The sequence below is a fragment of the Rousettus aegyptiacus genome, unplaced genomic scaffold (assembly GCF_014176215.1).
Source record: "Rousettus aegyptiacus isolate mRouAeg1 unplaced genomic scaffold, mRouAeg1.p scaffold_m13_p_6, whole genome shotgun sequence".
Classification (NCBI taxonomy): Eukaryota; Metazoa; Chordata; class Mammalia; order Chiroptera; family Pteropodidae; genus Rousettus; species Rousettus aegyptiacus.
In genome coordinates this window covers 21,102,917-21,121,862 of record NW_023416309.1, presented here as the reverse complement: position 1 = coordinate 21,121,862, position 18,946 = coordinate 21,102,917, and the positions used below count along the sequence as shown (strand labels likewise).

The window sequence follows — 18,946 nt, the reverse complement described above, 5'->3', positions numbered from 1 at the left end:
AATTTAATTTTTAAAAGAAATATCAGAGAAATTGGTCCATCTCTTTCAAAAATGAGAAGAAACATACTAGTATTTTTAATATTTTAAAAAATATAATCCAATTTCTAAACCACATTAACTTTTAAGTATATTTAATATTTTAACATAAAGAGGTAAAAATGAGCTCTTCATATGAAAAAAGAACAAGAAAAATGGAATTTGTTATTGGAATATAGCAACATGTCTGTATAATTTATCTTTCTAAAACAGATAAAGGATAGCTGAGTAGCAGAGATGCAAGTCATCCAGAAATTCATGCACTGAAGGGTGATAACATAATAATTTGGGAAGGAAAATAATCAAAAGCAATAATACTTAAACATGTGATAGAAATTTGCCATATAGAGAACTTTTAGATTAAATTCTAAAGTGACAAAAAGGTAGTACACAGCAGTGAAAAGAAATATCAACTATGTTAAAACTTGTTTTTAGTCCATTTTTTAGGAAATTCGATCCAAAAGTATAAGTCATTGCTATTTACCAGTTGCAATGAATAAGGATCAATATGGTACTGCATTTCAAAAGAATTGCAATAAATATTTAGTTAGCAATCCTTATAAAAAATATCACACAGCTTTTGAAATTTAAATTTATATAATACATGTACATATAATCTCAATTCATTTTTAACATCTAAATTCTCTCAGTATAACTTTATAACATACACATTAGGTACATTTCACAGGTGAGAACTCTAAGACCCAGTAAGATTGATTATCCAACATTACATAGTTAACAGTTAGCAGAGCCAGAACTCAAACCTCAGTCTACTTTTATATTACCACATACAGCTCCAAAAGGAAATACTATTCAATAAAGTAGATAGGATACCAAAAAAGCAAAAGTTACAGTTTCTAATTATATGGATATAATTTTAATAAGAAATGGGAGAATGTAGTCCCTATGAAAGTATGAACTCTAATAATAAAAGTAATACCAATATTTCCCAGGACCTGATATGCTTGAGAGACTTAATAAATGTGACTTGGCTGAATAAATGAAAGTGATAAGTGAGTGAAATAATATGGCTATACAGTTTTCAGATGTCAGATTTTAAAAGGACATATATAAATAATAGAAGGAGAAAAATGTTTACAAATTAATATCAGAAATCTTGTAAGAATATTGTCAGAATAAACTAAATTTTATTAATAGTACAAAAGAAAGCCAAACAGGCCCATTGGCTGCATAAATGTAAGAGGATGAAGTAAGAAGAAACAAGAATATTGCATGGGAAAGATGATGTAATATTAACAGATGCAGAGAGAATAAAGAACTACTCACACCTCCTCTTTTGCATCCATCTTCTCCACCAAGGAGAATTGAGTAGAAAACTGGAAAAGGTAGAAGAAACATAGTTAAAAAGTAAATGAAGTTGAAATGAGAAAAGAAGACAGTAAGAGACTTCCCAGCCACTTTTTAAATTAGTTTCTGACTACAGAACCTAAATTATCACAGGTCTGAATTAAGCATGCATTTCTAAAGTAATCTGTAAAACATAAGGAAAACAATTTCTAAAATGCACTAATTTGGAAAATAAAAATATTTTTTAAAGAAAATAATTTATCAAAGAAAAATAGAGCTTTCGAGTTTAAAAGGCTCTTGACAATCCATGAATGTCCATCTATATCCAAAGTACAAAAACTATGTATTTGCAAGATGGCTTATAAGCACTACAAAAGAAAAAGGTTACACCAGGAGCAAATTTTATTTCACTACAAGTAATCTTAAACTTTTTATTTATCAATAAATTTCTTCTTTTTTTAGGTAGGCTAGTATAACTCAAACACTAGATTTTTTAAGTTAAAATATTGTGGGCAGGGTCCTGAAAATATTTTTAGGAATAAAATGAAAAATATAAGCTCATTAATAATACAGTAAGTACACTTAGGTACTCACGGCGGGATAGACAATCATAATTTACAGTATTAACCAAGAATTAAGGTAAAACTGATTATCTTCAAAACTAACCCACAGGGCTCTATCCTTACACTTAAGATATTCAGATGATTCAACAGGATTCAATGTTAAGAGAATAATTTAACATGTTGGATGATAAGATAGATGAAGATTCCAAAGATTTCAACATGTTGGAAAAATAGACAGAATAAACTAAAATTAAAATAATAGCAACAGCAGTGGTAACTGCCTTTGTGAAATAAAAGAAGCTTGAGCTAAAGCCAGAATTTAGGAAAGCTGATAAACACTCCAATTTACAACACAGATGCCCCAAAGATTAAAAATTTGTTGAGGGGCAAGTAGTGCTAATAGGCAAACTGAGACTCGTCTGCTGTTTAAGCAGCAGCTGGACTCAGATCTCTCCCTGGCTCTAGCCTTGCACCAGCCTCCTCTCACACTTTGGCAGAAAAGTGGATTTACTCCTAGAGAAAGGTTATCTGAGAGTCGGTTCCTGGATCATGGATCCTACTAAAGAAAGCTGAAGGCAGATATTACTACTGAACAGAAGAGTTAAGTGAAAGTTTACATAATAAAATATGTTGAGAATCAACTCCCCTCCTCTCCCTCCCAGTCTGTTTTTACCTCAATGGGTATAACTTGAGAGCCAGGGAAAAGAAATGTAGATTTCTCTGGGAAAACTGACCAGTTTAAGATAAAATATATCTAAATACACGCAGACATTAGGTGTTCCCCAAGGAAATGGCCTGATCTCTAAACAGGTTAGACTACAACCAATAAACCCAGTCCACATGCTCAGAGTTCCCAAGTGCTTTTTAAATGTTATGCTATTGAGTAGTCAGAATCACCAAATATTTCATGTAAGGAAAACAACAAATATAAAAACACAGAGACTAAATAACAGAGAAAAAGTGACTTCAAAGAAAACAAAACTCTGAAGAGATTAGAAAAAAAACTAATAATATTCTTAAAAAGAATAAGAGAAAATCAAACCATAGGAACAGGAGGCTATCAAAAAATAACCATCTGGAAAACAAAAAAAGTTTTATGAAATGAAACTTTAATAGCAGAAATGAAAAATGCGATAGAAAGCTTAGAACATAAAGTTAAATTTTTTTGATACTAACTAGAACAAAAAGAATATAAAAGAGAAAAAATAAAGTAAAAAGAGGAGCAGCATGGTCCCATATCTCAATACAAAAGATCTAGAAATGATAAGAATACCAAAAAAGGGGGGAATTGAAAAAACAATTCAAAAATTTTTCCAGAACCTAAAGTCAAAGTTTCCAGATTGAAAAGCAACTCATGAGCTATAAGCACATGGATGAAAACAGATGTACATCTAGGAATGTCACTGTGAAATTTCCAAGTACAAAAAAAAGATCCCACAGGCCTTTTCCATATAAAAGATCAAAAAGCAGAAAGGCATGACTTTTCAAAAGCAACATCAGAATCTGGAAGACATTAGGTCAATACTTTCAAAATTCTCAGGAAAAATCATTTCCAATCTTTAATCCAGAATTCTATAATCAGTTAAACATGAGTAAACTTTGAGGACAGATAACTTACAGATGAAAAAGCATCAAAAAATATCCAAACGGACAGTCCTTTTTAAATATATTAGTGGAGGATATATTCCACCAATACAAGAGAATAACCAAGACATGGAATCCAGAAAGACTTTAATAAAAGAGGCAAAACAAGACGATAAGAAGTCTAGAGTGTCCAGATATAAAACCCCAGGGAAGATTACATAAAGAAGATAAACTTGACAGGATATCTAATATACATAGCTGAAAGTACTGAAAGAATTTTTACAATACACAGAAAATTAATTAAAGGAAAGAAATGCAAGACAATTAACTCCAGGAAAAACAAAATATTTTCCAAGAAATTAAGTCAACATTTACTAAGTATACATCCAAAAATAGTGTCTATATGGTCATAAGATAAACATCAGGTATCCATCTAACCAAAACTGAAACTATATTGTAAGTACATATGGTAGGATGTCAACTTATCTAGCCTTTACATTTTTATCTACTTTTGATATTTTGAAAACATAATTTTTAAATGTTTGTTTTTATGTTCTTTCTCCTCCTGTGCACATTAATTTCAGAAATGTTTAAGAAGTATTATTAGAATTTCAAAAGCATGATCACAGAGGAACCACTTGTAACTGAAACCTTGTTACATATAAAAACACCATGAACAGAAAGTTTTAAGAGCATGGAACCATGTCTGGGATGCTTAAGAACACAGTACCTAGAACACAGTAGCTCCTCAATAAGCATTGCTTAAATGAATGAAAAGAATAGATCATATAACAAACTGTCTTAACCTCTGGCAACATTAAAAGGTTTCACGGCCCATTTCTGAATACCTGGAAGCACTGTCAAATACCTATCTCAGAAACCAATGAATAATAGGCCCCAGGTATAGCTAATTTAAAGTATTTTAACCATTTATAAATGACTCCAAAAAACCATTACGTATAATAACATGTTGTTTCATCTAGGCACAAATTAAATCGAATGTACTTCATGGCTTTTTGCAGAGAAGATTACTAGATAAGTGAATTTGGTCAAACAAAAACATTCACAGCTCAACACAACTATGGACTCCTCCTAAATCAAGACGTCTTCACATTTTTTTTTTTTAACTTTTAAATGCTTCATTATATTCACTTTTACTTAGGGAAAAAAAAACATTAGCACAGAGTAATAACTGCTTTTTTAAAAGTAAGTGAAAGTTAACTGGAAACTTAGAATCAATTAAAACTTTTAATGATACTCTACTAAATCTTTTGTTGTTGTTGAATTTATTACTTTATTTGTTTATGGTGACATTAGGTAACGAAACCCTGTGCTTCAGGTGTACAATTTAACAGGAAGGCATATATAGATTGCATTGTGTGTCCACCTCCCATAGTTAAATTTCTTTCTGTCACCACATATTTCACCTCTTTCACCCAATCTACCACTTTCCTTTTTTTTAATCTCAACTTTGTCTAACATAAGCTAACATTTTGTTTTAAAAAAAAAAGTTGACAGTGTTCATGAAGAAAATGAGGAGGTATGAAATTGATGGTTATTTGTAAAAGTGGGGACCACTGCAAATACGAAAGGCCACATGAAGAACTGCAGATATGTTCCTTAAGACTCCAAAGGCACAGAACTAGTTAATGACAGAGGGAAGACCAGAAATCAACACTTCTAATTTCTAACAATCTTTCCAGTATATCATATTGGCCTACCTTCAGTTAGTACCTTCTTTTTAAAGATAAAAAATATACTGAGCCCAAGCCAATAATTTTACATAGATTTTATTATAAATTATATTTATCTCATTACAAAATTCTGTATAGTATGTTTTTATAATACTTGCCCCAGAGTACATTTATCAGAACATATCACTTCTTTTTAGGTCCAACAGAATCACAGAGTTCTAGTGAAGAAAAGGGAGCCAGAATATACCATGTCTTCCAATCAAACAATTCCAAGCATTTTCAGGTCAGGGAGGCTACATGGTTCAATTATCACATTAAAACTACTGTTCACTGTAGCACCCATGGAGACAGACAAGTAAATCCTGTTATTAATCCTATATCCCATTTTAAAAAGTTTCATTTTGTTAACCATTGTCACCATAATAAAAATTAATTAAAAAAAAAAAAAAAAAAAAAAAAAAAACCCCTTCAGCCTTCCCCTAAGCTTTATGGGAAGAGGTCCTTGCCTGAAATAATCCACTCTTTTAATTCTTAGTCCCACCCTCTTTCTGCCTATAAAAACCTTCCATTTTGTACAACTCAATGGAGCGCCCTTCTAGTTGTTAGATGGATGCTGCCTGATTCATGAATTGTTTAATAAAGCCAATTAGATCTTCAAAAAAAAAAAAAAAAGAGAGAGAAAAAAAGAAATTTCAGGTATCAAGATGAAATGGATTCTTTTTTTCATATTCCCTGCTGAAAATCAAGCCATGTTTTTAGTTTGTTTCCTTGGAATGTGGATCTCTCCTTCAACACTTGAGTTTGTATGATTTCTAATTGTTTTTTTTCTTCTCAGAGTAAATCCACTAGATTACACTATCTATTCGATAAGACTATCTTTATTATATCAATTAACCATTTAAAATGGTTTAACAATGTTCTGTTGCGAGGGCATACTAAAATGTATCTATTCGATTCTTTAAGATACTTGTTTAAATTTTCACTTTTAAATTCTGAGAATACTTGCAATAAGCATTTAAAAATGTCCCCTCTCAGGTTTTCATAATCCTGGATTCTTTTGGTTCCCCATCTGCTCCTTAATTATCTCATTTCCTACCTCTACTTATAAAGGTGTATTCCTTCCTACGTAAGGCCTTGATGTTCCAAAATTCTCTCTAAACACTGTCCTTCACAGAAATCACATTCTCATATTGCTATTATCTTTATTTTATCACTTCCCAAAATCCTGAATAAAAGAGGTGCTCAAAATGTTGAAATAATGCTAATGACTCCCAGATTTGCATCTCTAGATACAACCTTTCCTTGTTTAATTTCAATGATACACCTCTATGCAATAATAGTGTTTCATCCTCATCTCAAGGTACAAAATACAACATCCTTCCCTAATGAACTCTCTTTCTGACATTACTTATTTATGATAAAGAATATTTTCAGTTTTCCTGGTGCAATCCTTGGGAATTTTTACCCCTAATCATTCTTCACTTATATTTTAGTTTATTTTCACAATTAGGCACTACTTCATTAACATTCCTCATTATTGTCCTGTCCCTTTCACTCCCAATATCCTAACTTCAGCAGTGTGAACCTTAGTGCATTATTTAACTTTTCTATGCTTCGTCTCCTTATCTGTGCTAAGAGGTTAATAATATTACCCCCTAAAGTTTTTGTGAGGAATAAATGAACAAATATAAATAATTCAAAACAGTGCCTCACATATAGTATATATAAGCTCTATATAAGCCTTAAATGTTTCAACTCTTCTCTTTGCATGTAATCACTTTTTTCTCTATCTTACCTACTAATGCCAGACTAATGTTCTTAGAACACTTTTCTCACTTTATTAATCTAAAACATCATTACTACCTTCTGGATCAAGATCAAGCTTCTAAGTTGCACATTTATAGCCCCCCATTACCTAGTTCAGGAGTCAGCAAAATATAATCCACAAGCCAATCACCTGTTTTTGTATATAAACTTTTATTAAAACACAGCCACCCTCATTAATTTATACATTATCCCTGGATGCTTTCTCATTTTGTTATAAGAGTTGAGCAATTGTGACAGTTTGTAAGGCCCACAAAACATAAAATGTTAACTACCTGATCCTTTACAGAAAATGTTTACTGATCTCTGACATAGTTCAGTTTCTTATCTGTACTATTCCCTGTATTTATTTAGGATGTCTAAAATAAAACTCATCTTTTTTTTTTTTTGTATACTTGACTCCTCTCAAATTCCCTATTATTATTTACCAAATATTTATTGAGGTCCTATTATGTACAACATTCTGCTCTAATAACTGGGTAAACAGCAGAAGACAAAAAAAGTCCCAACTCTCAAAAAGCATATTTTCTATTGGAAGGCAATAAATCAAAAATAAAAAATCACAGATATAAGTATATGTCAGTTGGTGATAAGTGCATTGAAGAAGAGCAGAGGTGTCTTGGCTAATAAATAGAATGATAGAAGGTTAGGGTGCTATTTTAGATGACAGCCTTTCCAATGAGCAACAATTGAATAGAATCCTGACTTAGAGAGTGAACCACAGAAAACCTTTGGGAATGCAATCCAGGAATAGAGGGAACTCAACTCCAAGAGTAGAAGGGGTGCACCTCCTTAAATTTGCACACTAGGTGCCTTCACTTGCCTCACTCTAGTCCCAAATCCTGCTGTCAATTACTTATATTTAGAATATATAAAGACCTCAGATCCTTTATCTAATCAAAAAGAATCCAATTTTTAAAGTGGGCATAAGATTTAATCAGGTCTTCAACAAAAGAAATATATATCCAAATAGCCAATAAGCATATGAAAAGATATTCAACAAATTACTTATCAATGAAATGCCAATTAAAATTACAAATAAATACGATCTAGTTAATATCAAAAGAAATTCACTAAGACACATACACACATATACACACAAACCTGGCTCAGTTTTGTTCTGCATGAATTAAAAGTCAGGGATAAATTTGTTGAAAATTATCTGGGGACTCAAAGAAAAAAAAATTTTTTTGAATAATTTATACTAACTAGCAGCACTCTGAATCCTTATTTATGAAACTTTGTAGCTATAACTGGACTATTACTTGCCTCCTACATGAGAACACTGACAAAGCAACATTGTTTTTCATAGAAATGTGACCACAGCTTTTATAAAGCACACTTTTGGACCAGGATTATCTCATGCTTGATCAGAAGCAAACAGGAAAATTTAAAGACAGGCAAGTAATCTCACAAAATTCTTACTTTATAGGTACTTGACTGTAGCAACTCAGTTAAGTATATTTAGAAAGTGTTTTAAATTTCTAATTTGTAAAAAGATGACAAAGAATTAATAAGGTTTCCATACCCTTTTATGTAGAACTCTATAGCTTAATGTTTTAATCTTTTTAAAAATAATATTAATCGAAAGCACACCTGTCACTAGATTTAATTAAAACTAAACTTAGTAATTGCATTATTGTCACTTCATTTATTTTTGGTGTGTGAAAATGCTAATTGTGCTACTTAGTAAACATCACTGGTAATTGACCGCAGTGACAAAATGGACGCCCAGTCGAATTACATGATTCATACGGTTACATAAAAAATTTCTTTGGATGTTTAAATCTTACTTCTTCTGAAACACCTGGCAAAAGTGCTAACAAACTATATAGTAACAGAACCAAGGTTAGTAAATAAATATATATAGGATGATGGGCCAGAATATATGACATTTCGTACATACATCTTAAATATGTATACTTTTTTTAGTGTTATTCTTGGATATTTACTTTAAAAAGCAAAAATTATTCCAATTGTTCTGATTCTAAAAAATCATTCAGGGGTGAGGGGATGGATGGAAAAGGTGACAGGATTAAGAAGTACAAACTGGTAGTTAAAAAAATAGTCATGGGGATATAAAGTACAACACAGAAAATACAGGCAATAATATTGTAATTACTATACATAGTGTCAGATGGGTACTAGGCTTGTTGGGGTGATCACTGTGCAACTTATATAAATGTCTAATCACTATATTGCATACCTGAAACTAATATAGTATTTTATGTCAACTGAAGTAAAAAAAAATTGTTTTATTTTAAAAATTAAAAAGTCATTGAACTGCTATGTGGCAATAAGACTCTAAGAAAGGGCTTTTCCAGATTGCAGCTCTATTCAGAATCTGTTCATTTGCATTCTTTAATTTGCCTGTAGGTTAACACAGTTCCAAAATTGAAAAGCATTAGTTCCAAAAAAAAAACCAAAAAACGTAGAACTGTTAAGATGTGTGTAATTATGCAAACATTTTAATGCTATTTTCTGGACTGCTGTTTTTAAAATTGTTTTAAACAATTAAATGATAAATTCTTTTTGTTAATGATTTTGTGATGAATCAATTAAAATATTTTTCAATTAAAAAAATTACAATCAGTTACTATTATACACTTATGAGAATGGTTAAAATTTCCAAGTGAATAACAGTTTATGCAAAGGTCAAAACCTGAGAACCTAAATGTTCATCATTTGGAGAACAGCTAAATAGTGATGTATTCATACAATCGAATATTATGTGGCAATAAAAAAAAAACTTCTAGTAGATCCAATAACTTGATGAATGTATTATTTTCCTATCATCAAAACAACTGGTGGCTTAAAACAACAGCAATTTATTCTCTCACATTTGCAGACCATAGATGTCTGAAATCCAGGTTTTGGGGTCAAGGTTATGTTCCCTCTAAAGACAAAGAAAGATAATCCACCTTCAGAGGGAAGGTGGCTGTGCCAAGACCTTGATTTCATACTCTTGGCCTCCAGAAGTGTGAGAAAATACATTTTTGTTGTCTTAAGCCACCAAGTTTGTGGTGATGTTATGTCAGCTCTAGAAAACAAATACCATCAATTTCAGTTATTATAAGTTAAAAAAAAAAGCCACTGCATGATTACATTTAAATGAAGTTCAACAACAGCCAAATCTCATCTATAGTGATAGAATTCAGATTAGTGGAACAGAGCAGTATAAACTGGGAAGGTATACAAGGGTAGATAGGTATAGTGTGCTGGAAACATTCCGTTTTGATTTGAGTAATTGTTGATAATGGAAAGCATGTCAAATACAAGTACTTTTCAATATTTTGATGTGACAGAATTGTTTGGACTTTAACAGTTCTGGTGCTGAATACCAAAATATGTCATTTGATTTATGTTTTGCCAACTTAAATATAATGTTAATGATGAAATAAATCTACCTTCATTAAGTAACATTTTAAAAATGACATATTCTAAGTTAATATGTGTAGATTTTTAAAAATGGGTTTTCTGAACACTGTACAAAATAGAAATGAAATCTCATTATAGAAAAATTTTATATAAACAGTGGCAACTATTAGAAAGGAAATCTTAGATTTATTTAGTGATATAGTTGGTTAAACTCATTTTTGGTAGGAAAAAAAGGTCTTCACTAAGGCCTTACGCTGAACTTTTTTTTCCAGCTTTGCTAGAAGACAAAAAAGGGGTATCAGGAGATAATAGCAGAGGCTTTGCATGCTTATGTGCCTGTGTATGTGCACACATGCATGTGAGAAGTAAATGCTCTCCCTCAAGTCAGATTAAAAGCTGATGGAAGACAATCAAAAATTTTTGTGATGAAATTAAAGGATTTCAAAATTACAAACACTGACAAATCCCAGATCACTGAAGAAAAATAAAATTGATTGATTCTATCCAAATCTGAGAGACACAGTAGAGTTATCAATAAATACCAAAAGACTAAAAAGTATACTTACACAAATATATTAGTATTTCCTAAAATGCTAACTGAATATTGAATATTTTTCTAAAATTATTAATACAAAAACTTCATCCACTTAACTTTCTCAGTGAGTTTTTATTTTATTTTAAAAAGCGTAGTTGACTATGTGCTATATTTTATGATTTAGAAATTTCAGTTTGGACATCTCAAGTCTAACTTGATCACCTAAGAGCTTTTCTCACAGCTTTCTCATGGCTCTCATAATATAAGCATCCTGCCCAAAAGATGAGTGTGATTGCAGTATTTAAAGATACAAGAAAAATACAGAAGCAATAATTTCACCAATGTAAAAAAAATTTTTTTCCTGCACTAAAAGAAAAAAAAGCCAGTTGTGTTGGATGAACTGAGAAACAATAGACTAGTTTTCCCAAAAATGCTTCAGAGGTAAATCTGATTAATGATTTTTCCATGTTGCTACCTACTCTGCAACCTAATCATCTCTTATGATACAACTGCACTACACCAGTTCTGAAAATGAGTAAATGTAGCAATATAAGTAAAAATGTGTTTATTTATCAAATCTCACTTAAGAACATAATTTTTCTTCATATAAAGTGACTTAACTAAAACCTTAGTGTCAGTATGTAATATCATAGGTATTACAGGTAGGTAAGATACACTTCATTAGAATTTTACCTGTAATTTTTAGTGACCTACCTATAAATACATTTTTTTAAAGCTACCAGCAGTTGGCTAAATTACATATCCTTGACCACTTAATAAAGCCTCATACAATTCCAGGAACTAAAAAATAATTAGATCCACACTATGAGTTTTGCAGCAAGGAGACCGAAACCCTAAAAAAGAACCAAATAGAACTTCTAGAGATAAAGAACACACTAAAAGAGATGAAGAATGAAACAGCAAGCTTGGGAAATAAAATCAACCAAATGGAGGAAAGGATCAGTGATATCAAAGACAGAAATCTAGAAATAAATCAGAAGGATGAAGAGAGAAACCAAAGAATGAAAAATGAAAAAGAAATACAAGAACTAGTTGATACCACCGGGAAATGAAACATAAGAATAATGGGCATTCTCCAAGGGAAAGAAAATGATCAGGGATTAGAAAGCATTTTCAGAAAAATAGTTGATGAGAATTTCCCAAATCTAAGGAATGAGTAGAGCTTGGAATTCAAGAAGTCAACAGAACACCCAATTATCTCAACCCAAAAAGGCCATCACCAAGACATATTGTATTAAAATTATCAAAAATCAATTCCCAAAGACAGAATTCTTATGGCAACCAGGAAAAAGAAAGTGGTAACTTATAAGGGAAAACCCACTAGATTATCATTGAACTTCTCAGCACAAACCTTAAAAGCCAGAAAGCAATAGAAATAAATATTTAAACTATAAAGTGAAGGAACTACCAGGTTAGAATAATGTATTGAACTAAGCTCTCCTGTAGATATGAAGGAAAATTAAGACCTTTCCAGCCTTCCAAAATTGAGGGAATACTCCACTACAAGGCCTGCACTACAGGAAATACTGTATGGGGTCAGCTCACCTAAAATAAACTTATAAAAAAAAAATACATTATGAGGAGTAAAGTGACTATCAGGCAAATAGAAGCAGAGGAGTGCAACCCTTACTATGAACAGGTCATTATAAGCTTAAATAATAAGAAGTGAACTGTTATAACAAGACAGTAATGAACATTTAGCATACATAAGAACAGAGAAAACAATGACTGAAAATGGGAGGATTCGAAGATCCAAATTCGCAAAGGGGAATGGATATAAGAAGGCATGTGCAGAAGAAAATGGACAACTGTATATCTATAACTATCCTTTACATATTCATAATGGTAACAACACGATGAAGATTCAGAATTGAAGTATATAACATAAAACAAAAAGAACCAGAGAGAAAACCCAAAAATCCAACGAAAATTAAGAAAACTGAAACACAAGGACAAGGAAGCAATGGAAACACCGAGCTACCAGAAAGCAAAAGATGAAATATTTCAATAATCACCCTAAATGTAAATGAACTGAACTCACTAATGAAAAGGCACAAGTTACAGAATGGATCGAAAAGCAAAACTCAACCATAGGCTGCCTCCAGGAGACACATCTCAGCTCCAAAGACAAATATAGACTCCAAGTGAAAGGGTGGAAAATGATATTTCAAGCAAATGGCATTCAGAGAAAAGTGGGAGTAGCAGTACTAATATCGGACAAAATAGACTTCAAAATAAAAAAGATAAAGAAAGATACCAAGGGACATTTCATAATGATAAAGGGAATCATGCACCAAGAAGACATAACACTTATTAATATCTATGCTCCCAATAAGGGAGCCCCAAAATATGTAAAGCAATTACTAACAGAATTAAAGGGAGAAACAGACCAAAACACTATCATAATAAAGGACCTAAATACCCCACTGTTGGAGATGAACAGATCATCCAAACAGAAAATCAATAAGGAAATAACATCTTTAAATGACACATTAGATCAAATGGACATAATTGACATATACTGAGCCTTCCATCCCAAAACATCTGCTTATACATTCTTCTCTAGTGCATATGGAGCATTCGCAAGACTCAATCACATGCTGGGACACAGAGACAGCCTCAACAAATAGAAGAGGGCTAAAATCATACCAACTATATTCTTTGATCATAATGCTTTGAAACTAGAGATCAACTGCAAAAAGAAATCAGGAGGAATCACAAATACATGGAGACTAAACAACATGCTACTGAAGAATAACTGGATCAGGGAAGAAATAAATAGATCAAGAGATACACAGAAATGAATGATAATGATAGTACAACATATCGAAACTTTTAGGACACGTAAAAAGTGGTCATAAGAGTAAAGTTCATATCATTACAGGCCTATCTCCAAAAACAAGAACAAACTCAAATAAACAACCTAACACTTTATCTTAAAAAACTAGAAAAGAAAGAATCAAATGAAGCCAAAAACAGCAAAAGGAAAATCATCAAAATTAGAGCAGAAATAAATGAAACTGAAAAGAAACAAACAAAAAATAGAAAAAATAAATGCAACAAAGAGCTGGTTCTTTGAGAAGGTTAATAGATTGACAAATTTCTAGCCAAACTCAGTAAGAAAAAAGAGAAAGGATACAAAGAAACAAAGTCAGGGATTAAATAGAGGAAATGACGACTGAAATCACAGAAATACAAAGGAGCATACAAGAAAATACTATGAAAAAGTATATAACACCAAATTTAAGAACCTAAAAGAAATGGATCAGTACTTAAAAAAATACAATCTTCACAGACCAAATCAAGAAGATCTGGAAAAATCTAAATAGACCGATCAGCAGTATGGAAATTGAAACAATCAACAAAAACCTACCAAAAAGTAAAAGTCCAAGACCAGATGGCTTCACCAGTGAATTCTACCAAACAGTCAAAGAAGTTTCAATACCTATTTTCCTCAAACTCTTCCAAATAATCGAAGAGGAGGCAATACGTCCCAAAATCATTTTATGAGGCCAATATTACTCTGATACCATAATTTGGTAAAGATAACACAAAAAAAGAAAACTACAGACCAATATCTCTCATGAACACAGATGCAAAAATCTAAATAAGATACTAGTGAACTGAATATCATGACATATTAAAAAGATTATATACCATGATCAAGTGGGCTTCATCCCAGAGGCACAGGGATGGTTCAATATACGGAAATCAATTAATGTGATACACTACATAAACAAATTAAAAAATAAGACTATGGTCATATCAACAGATGCAGAAAAAGCCTTTGACAAGATATAGCATCCATTTATGATCAAAACACTTAACAAAATTGGTATAGAAGGAAAATACCTTAACATAATAAAGGTCATCGATGACAAACCCTCAGCCAACATTATATTTAATGGTGAAGAACTAAAATCCTTCCCTCTAAGATCAGGAACAAGGCAAGGCTGTCCACTACCACCACTGTTACTCAATATAACACTGAAGGTCCTAGCGAGTGCAATCAGACAAGAGAAAGATATAAAAGGCATCCGAATAGGAAACGAAGAAGTCAAACTGTCACTATTTGTGGATGATATAATTATCTATACAGAAAACCCTAAAGACTCCACAAGAACACTACTAGAAACAATAAGCAAATACAGTGAAGTCTCTGGATACAAAATCAATGTTCAAAAAGCCATAGTGTTCCTATACTCCAATAATAAAGTGTCAGAAAAAGAAGTAGAAAAAATAATTCCTTTTGCAATTGCACCAAAAAGAATAAAATCCCAGGAATAAATTTAACAGAACATGTGAAGGACCTATATAATGAAAACTACAAGACCCTATTAAAAGAAATAAAAGATACAAAAAAATGGAAAGATATTCCATTTTCTTGAATTGGAAGAATCAACATAGTTAAAATGACCACATTACCTAAAGCATTATACAGATTTAATGCAGTCCTCATCGAAATCCCATCAGCATTTTTCAAAGAAATAGAACAAAAAAAATCATCAGATTTGTATGGAAGCACAAAAGACCCCGAATTGCCAAAGCCATCCTGAGAAAAAAAGAATGAAGCTGGAGGCATCACTCTGACCAACTTCGAATTATACTACAAAGCAACAGTAATCAAATGGTATAGTACTGGCAGGAAAACAGGCACACAATCCAGTGGAACAGAATCAAGAGTCCAGAAGTAAACCCATATTTATATGGGCAAATAATTTTCGACAAAGAAGCCAAAAGCATACAAAGGGGAAAGGAAAGCCTCTTCAACAAATGGTGCTGGGAAAACTGGAAAGCCACTTGCAAAAGAATGAAACTAGACTGTTGTCTATCACCATACAACAAAATTAACTCGAAATGAATTAAGGGCGTGAACATAAGATCTGAAACAATAAAATACACAGGAAAAAACGTAGGAATGAAACTCATGGACCTTGGAAAAGAGGATTTTATGAATTTGACCTGAAAGGCAAGCAAGAGAAGCAAAAATAAATGAATGGTACTATATCAAGCTAAAAAGCTTCTGCTCAGCAAAAGAAACTATCAACAAAGTAAAGAAACAATCATCCAAATGGGAAAATATATTTGCAAGCAACACCTCTGATAAGGGCCTAATATCCACAATATACAAAGAACTCATACAACTCAATCACAACAACAAAAAAGAAACAATCTAATTAAAAAAATGGGCAGAGTACCTGAACAGATACTTCTCCCAAGAAGACATACAAATGGCCAACGGATGTATGATGAGATGCTCAACTTCACTAGCTATTAGGAAAATGCCAATCAAAACCACAATATAATACCACAGCATACCTGTTAGAATAGCTATCATCAACAGGAGAGGATGTCGAGAAAAAGGAACCCTCATACACTGCTGGTGGGACTGCTGGTGGGACTGCCAATTGGTACAGCTACTATGGAAAACAGTATGGAGGTTCCTCAAATAACTAAGAATTGAGCTACCATATGATCCAGCAATCCCCCTACTGGGTACTGAAAATGTGTATCCAAAAAGATATTTGCACACCAATGTTTATAGCAGCATTATTCACAGTGATCAGGACATGGAAGCAATCAAAGTGTACTATGATAGGTGACTGGATAAAGAAACTGTAGTTAATGTATACAGGGGACTATTACTCAACCATAAGAGATGAAATACTGCCATTTGCATCAACATGGATGGACCCTGACATAATCATGCTATGCGAAATAAGCTGGACAGAAAAAATTGAAAACCACATATTACTCACATGTGGGATATAAACTTAAAAGCAACAAACAGGACAAACAAACAGAGACTCATGGACACGGATAACAGACTAGTGGTTACTGGAAGGAAAGAGGGGAGAGGGGAGGTAAATGGGGTGAAAGAGGTCAAATACGTGGTAACAGAAAGAAATCTATGGGCGGTGAACACACAATGCAATGTATATATGCCTTCCTGTTGAATTGTATACGTAAAACTCACTGGATTTCGTTAACCGATGTCACCATAATAAAAAAATAGATTAAATATAAATAAAAAAATGAAGCCTTGTATGTGATTTTTATCTGAGAGGTTACTATAATGTGATAACATTACTGGAGAAATAATTATCTATATTGTTTTCTTTAAGCTTTTATATACAAACATATTAATCTGGCTTTCGCCTATAGTGCAATTGATATTTGTCATTAGTTTTGTTCATGCGGAGTCAAGAAAAGCTATAGCATAAATGTTTGATATTTAAAGTTTGGTTTAGCATACTGATTTTTGGAATGCATAATACTGAATCTACGACTTTAAAAAAATACCTTTTTATTTCTTAAGGTGATAAGTTAAAACCAACACTAACTACGAATCATAATTATTTAGCAGAATTAATTCAATATATAAACCTATAGCACACATACTTGCTATAAAAACATAAAATGAAACTATGTAAGATTATATTCCTTCAACTTTCCTTAAAATCTTTTTTTTTTTTTTAATTCCACATCTGACACAGTGAAAGCAACTGCAATGGTCTATGGAACAGCAGCACCTGCAGGAAAAGATCCAGTCTTACAACTGCTGGTACTATCAATTCATCACTGGATTCTCAAACATCAAGGCTCTTTCTCTCTCTTCCTGTATACTCAAGAAAACAGAGCTTAGAGTGTTCATGTTGAACTCCCATGACTACACAGCTGAACCTCTCACATCCTCTAAAAAATACTGTTCTTCAGAGAACAGGCTTCACCATTTGTAGAGCATCCTGGCTCTCAGCTATACATTCCAGATAGGATAACTGCTCTGTGACACATTTAATCTCTATTAAAAAGTATTTATTTCTAAAACATATAAAATTAAATAATTATACTACAAGATAGCTACAATGTTTAACATGCAGAAGGAAAAATATGACCAAGGCAAAAAAAAACAAAACATACATCAACCCTTAATGACAATTTTGTAGACATGTTTTAAATAACAAAGTAAAATATGATTCACTCGACATTCAGAATTTTAATTTTTTAAAATAAGTAAACATTTTAAAATTACCTGAGCTATAATCCATGATTTGGGGGGAAAAAATCTACCTCATTTTGTCAATATTTTTCAATGTGTTCTTAATATTTTAGAAAGCTTTTGATAGTATGAAAAAATAGTTTAAAATTTCTTTGGCATGTTACTAAACCACTGAAGGCCTGTCAAACAACAAGGGGAAAACTGTCTAGTTGGTTGATCACGCTGCGCTGGAAATTTCTGAAACATCTGCTAAAGGTCAGATTTCCACTGCATGGAACCAATCAATGGAACTACACAATTCTCCTAGCGCTATAAGCAGCTGAAGAAAGAAGACTATTTTATACAAGTAATTACACATAACCTTAGATTTGTAATAAACTGTAGCAATGTCTAGCCCTTTCTTATCACAGTATTCATACTTTTAAAAAACAATTATAAAGTTCTATTTGCATTTTATTCTAAAATTATGTTTATTTATGTTCAGAAGGTATATATACAAAATTCTACCTTCTATTTGGTAAAAATACATACTTTATAATTTCACATTCCACAAATGTACTATATGTCCAAATGAAATTTTAAGGATAATTTGAATATATTTACAGATATGATTTTTTAAGTATGAAAACTATAATGAGTGAATTAATTTACTGAGAGTGATTCATTTTGCAACTAAAATTGTCATGAACATTCAGATTTTTCTAAGTTCATAGAGACTGGTGTCACCTATCTAAAAAATTTTTTTGACTTAAATCATCTTGAATGCATTCTACACTCTAAAACTCTGGAAACTTGATAAATTATTTAAACAAGTAATGAAACACAACAGGTTACAAAGGATCATAGTTCAATATTACATGAAGCCTTTTCATTCAATGTACATATGTAGATGAGGTACTATTTTACTGGGTCTTCTATTTTTTAAGAGAAAAAATATTAAAGCTAAATTTAAAAGTTAACTTTTTCGGTTAACTTTCCAAGTGCCACCCCTATGTGTTAAATA

At 31.9% G+C, this 18,946-nt stretch overlaps 1 protein-coding gene across 3 annotated transcripts in view; it reads right to left on the bottom strand.

The window, feature by feature from the left end:
* Positions 1-18,946, bottom strand: part of JMJD1C (jumonji domain containing 1C) — a 291,466-nt gene that overhangs the window by 188,432 nt on the left and 84,088 nt on the right. The window contains exon 2 of one of the 3 annotated variants that reach the window (XM_016159167.2): positions 1,324-1,373. The exons of the other annotated variants lie outside the window; for them this stretch is intronic. The gene's annotated coding sequence lies outside the window, so the exon portion shown is untranslated. The remainder of the gene's footprint in view (positions 1-1,323; positions 1,374-18,946) is intronic. 3 annotated transcript variants of the gene reach the window in all.